Source organism: Macrobrachium rosenbergii, chromosome 21 (assembly GCF_040412425.1).
Source record: "Macrobrachium rosenbergii isolate ZJJX-2024 chromosome 21, ASM4041242v1, whole genome shotgun sequence".
Lineage (NCBI taxonomy): Eukaryota > Metazoa > Arthropoda > Malacostraca > Decapoda > Palaemonidae > Macrobrachium > Macrobrachium rosenbergii.
The window spans coordinates 36,706,773-36,711,772 of record NC_089761.1 but is presented as its reverse complement, the minus strand read 5'-3'; positions in this window follow the sequence as shown (position 1 = coordinate 36,711,772).

Genomic DNA, 5,000 nt, shown 5'->3' with positions numbered 1-5,000 from the left:
TAAATGCTTCCTAGTAATCAAATATTTTTATAGTAAGTTTTATATAAATATTCACTCTTTTCGCCTAGTCAATTCTTCAGTGATAATCGTGCTACGTCATCATTCAACCTTGTCAGTGAACCGTAAATAACAGTTATTACCCACAATGCTCTGTTAACCACTCCTCGTGGAAAGAAACGCCACTTCTAAATTCTCTGGCGTCAGCACCAGAGCAATGCTAATTTTGTCTCTGGCTCCGCTTAGCTACAACTCGAGTGTCTTAAATCCAAGCTCGTAAGTTTCCGAAGGCCGCTCGTAAAGGAATGCCAGAAGACTATATTGTATCCCGGCCGGCCGGGAGAAACTCCAAGCTATGTCTCTGCCTTCAGAGTTTATTGTTCAGCCGGTATCATGCATAAATACATGCATGCACACATTCTCCAGTTGATTCTGTTTATATAACTTTGTTTACTTTTTAGGACTGAATTAATGATATACAGACTTACATATATAAATACATTCTCCAATCACTTACGTATCTGTCTTGATTATTTTTGGTGAAGGAAGTAACATACATACAACATACATACATACATACATACATACATACATACATACATACATACATACATACATACATACATACACACATACATACATACATACATACATACATACATACATACATACATACATACATACATACATACATACATACATTAATTTTATCCCTTACACAATTGTTCTGTGCATTAATACAATTACTAAAAAGGATCTCATTAAAACTGGATGATATCTAACGGAGACACTTGACAATGAACATTTCCAATTGCAATGACATACATACATACAAGCATACATTCATACCCATGGCAAATTTTCTTCAACAAATATTCATTCCTCCTCTTTCTGCTCATGCTATAACAACAACTACTGATACTACGCTTTATAAATAACCTTTTCGAAAAATATTTTGTCAACAGAGTAGCAGAATAAAAATGTTAATTGTTTAATATATCTTTAGCAAATGATTAACTTTTTTGTGTTACACTTCTGATAATCAACTTGAAGTGTCCAGATTTTTTAAAATTCATAATTATGTAACATAAATTGCTCATATACATACATGTTCCTAAAGTTAAAAAGATTGAAATGAATATAAACCAGAAAAAAACAAAAAACAAAATGATGATAAAAAGCAAACATTGGAATATGCTTCTAACGATAGTTTATTCCCCAATAATACGTTGCGTCCAATATCCATTAACTCTCTCTCTCTCTCTCTCTCTCTCTCTCTCTCTCTCTCTCTCTCTCTCTCTCTCTCTCTCTCTCTCTCTCTCTCTCTCTCTCTCTCGCAAGTTGGATAAATGAAGTATCGATATTTTCAAACTGGAAGAATTTTTCCCCTCTTTTTGTGTCAAATAAATAGGGCTGGGTTAGATTCCAGACAGTAGGTTGGATTTGGGCGGTGTCAGTTCACAGTTTACAGTGAATTAGTACCTGATACATAGTCAAATCTTTACGGGCTGCCCTAGGAGCAAGAGCCCGTGCTGGCACAAGGCCAGCTAAATCCAAAACAACAAGTCAAATCTGGTAGGTAGCAACTAGGAAGAAAAAAGTCATGAGGTGTGCATTATATATATATATATATATATATATATATATATATATATATATATATATATATATATATATATATATATATATATATATATATATATATATATATATGTGTGTATACAAACACACAAACAGTATAACATAAAATTTACAACAGAGCAAATGGTTATATATAGGCCTTTCTCCTCTGGATCGAGAACGGGATATGCTGTATATCAGGTCCACAATATTATTCAGTGATGAATTATTGTTGATTTTATATAAAAAAGTTACAAGGGCTTTGAACCCTGTCCTGGGCTCATCTTCAGTTAGACTGAAGATGAACGCAGGACAGGGTTCGAAAGCTTTTGCAACATTTTTTATAAAATCAACAATAATTCACTACTGAATATTATTGTGGACCTGATATGCAGCAAGTGGTTATATGTTAACTGTACTTTTATACAGTACTGAGAGAGAGAGAGAGAGAGAGAGAGAGAGAGAGAGAGAGAGAGAGAGAGAGAGAGAGAGAGAGAGAGCACCCCGTAAATGCCTACAGATTCTTCACCCGGCAATATTTGGGCCAATGTTGTGCAGAATTCACCGCTACATCATCTTCCACCCGGACAAGAACCGTAATTTGTTACCTTCCGATAAAACCGAATATTGGACCTGAATCTACGCAAATTGAGTCTATTATCAGGCCCGGGTCCTCTCTGACCCTCAACTCTTCTGATGATAAGTTGGAGGCCTTAGGCAAGGGGGCATCCATCTTCTCTTTCCATTTACAGATAATGGTTCGTTCTCTTACACTATGATTTTAGGTGATGTAATCACTAGCAATGGCCATAGTCATATATATACATATGTATACATACATACACGCGCATTGTATATAAGTACTATTAACTTAGAAATGTAAGCATTGGTAATCTTTTTATATATGTATGTATGTATATATATATATATATATATATATATATATATATATATATATATATATATATATATATATATATATATATATATATACAGTTCTAAAATATATGGAATATAAATTTGTCCTTTTATAGTCTCAACATATTTAACACAAATACATCAAAAAGCAAAAAAGCGTTTTAATGTACATGTATACAATATGTTGAGACTGAAAAAAAATATATATATATATATATATATATATATATATATATATATATATATATATATATATATATATAAACAACGATTTATATATTAAAAACTTGTTTTACGCATGTATATCTGAAAGATATTATTCATGGTATTTGAATTTTTGGGTAAGGAATATAATTTCGACTGACAAAGCTATAAATATTTCGTAACTCAAAAATTATCAAGAAATGTCATCAGTAACATTGACTCATAAAGTAAGATGAAATTTCTCTCTTCAAATTTTTAATTCCGAAATTTAGTGTGATTTCTAACCTTACAGAATATGTGGTATTTATTAAAATAAGCATATTTCTCCAGAAAAGGGGTTTTAAAAGGTTTATACCTCTCTGTCCCCACTATAATGGCCACTCAGAAACAGGTGAGAGCAGAGTCACGCACAAACGTCATATTTCGATGTTAATCCCTTAATTTTACAAAATAAGTTCCGATGATCTGCGCATCAAATCTCTCTTAACTGTCTGGTTCATGATTGACGATTCCGAATATGCACGCAAAGATTCCCCTTATGGGATACATCGAATCTTCAGAGGGTTATATTTATTTTCCTTGGATTTTTTGGTATATCTTAGTTTTCTGTACAGACAACTCTTGTGCCGGCTTTGTCTGTCCTTCCGCACTTTATTCTGTCCGCACTTTTTTCTGTCCGCACTTTTTCTGTCCGCCCTTAGACCTTAAAAACTACTGAGGCTAGAGGACTGCAAATTGGTATGTTGATCATCCACCCTCCAATCATCAAACATACCAAATTGCAACCCTCTAGCCTCAATAGTTTTTATTTCGTTTACGGTTCAAGTTAGCCACAATCGTGCTTCTGGCAACGATTTAGGATAGGCCACCACCGGGCCGTGGTTAAAGTTTCGTGGGTCGTGGCTCATAAGCATTATACCGAGTCCACCGAAAGATAGATCTGCATTCGGTAGCCTTAATTATACGGTTTAGCGGCTGTAGAGAAAACTGGATTGCTCCGAAGAAACTTCGGTGCGTTTTTTACTTGTTTAGGTTCTTTATCAATTTTTTTTTTATTAGTTAGGATTTCATATTCCTTAGCGCTTTGTATTCTCGTCTTTAACTGTCAAATCAATTTCCCTCTTGGGATTTTAATACCTTGCATGAACCTGCATAAATAAGTTGACTGAGCTCCGATAATAAATACTAGGAGACCTGACTTCGAATATCGTCCCCTCATTGAGATTATTGTAATAAACCTTCATGATGGCAATTTGTCACCGGTCTCGAGATATCGTCTCAATATTTCACTTCTCTCTCTCTCTCTCTCTCTCTCTCTCTCTCTCTCTCTCTCTCTCTCTCTCTCTCTCTCTCTCTCTCTCACTCACACAGCAATTAAGACAGCCAATATCTAGAGGCTTCTGAGCTTCAGAGAATGCTGCAATATTGAAAGTTGGATCTCTATGGAGAAAGTTAGCTCTTGTCGCTCAAATGTTTTCCTTTCACTTGAAGGGAAACTTCTCGTCACGAGCTTTCGCCAGAAACTTTTGTTTGGTTCTTCGGTTCCTGGCGAGTATATTGCATATTTCTTTTTTCTTTCTCTTATACTTCCTCAAAATTCTTCATTTTCCGATCTTTTATGCCCTTATTTATTCTATGTTTCAGTCATTTTTTCTTTATTTCTTACCATCGACTTTAAATAAAATCTTTCCGATGCATTCTCAAGATTTTATAGTTAAGTCTCCTTGTTATTTATAATAATTTTTACAATTTCTCAAATACATTACTAGGATAAGTTACAGTACTTACCATCCATGATTTTTTTCAATTTTTTCCCCACGAAAAAATAACCAAATTTCTCAAGTATATTACTAGGGTAAGTTACAGTACATCCCATCTATGATTTTGTAAAGTTCTTTTTCCCACGAAAAAATAAACAACGATTTTTCAGTAGTTTATTTCTACATGGAGATATGAAATCAGAATACGATTCTTCACTAGAATTACAATAAAAAGTAAATGAATTTAGTAGTTTCAGCTCAGGCAGGTTCTTTGATACGAAACTGAAAATAAATATGCTTAAAATGCTTTCTATAAATGATTTCTTCGTCAATGTATATACATACGTATTCTGGAAAATATTATCTATGCAGAGAGATTCTCGCCAGTTCACTATCATATCATAACCTTTATACTAAACCCCCACTATCTTGTCATACTCTTTACACCCAGGATTCATTAAGAAGTCAGATTTATTAATGTTTTCTATCTCTTTTTGGATC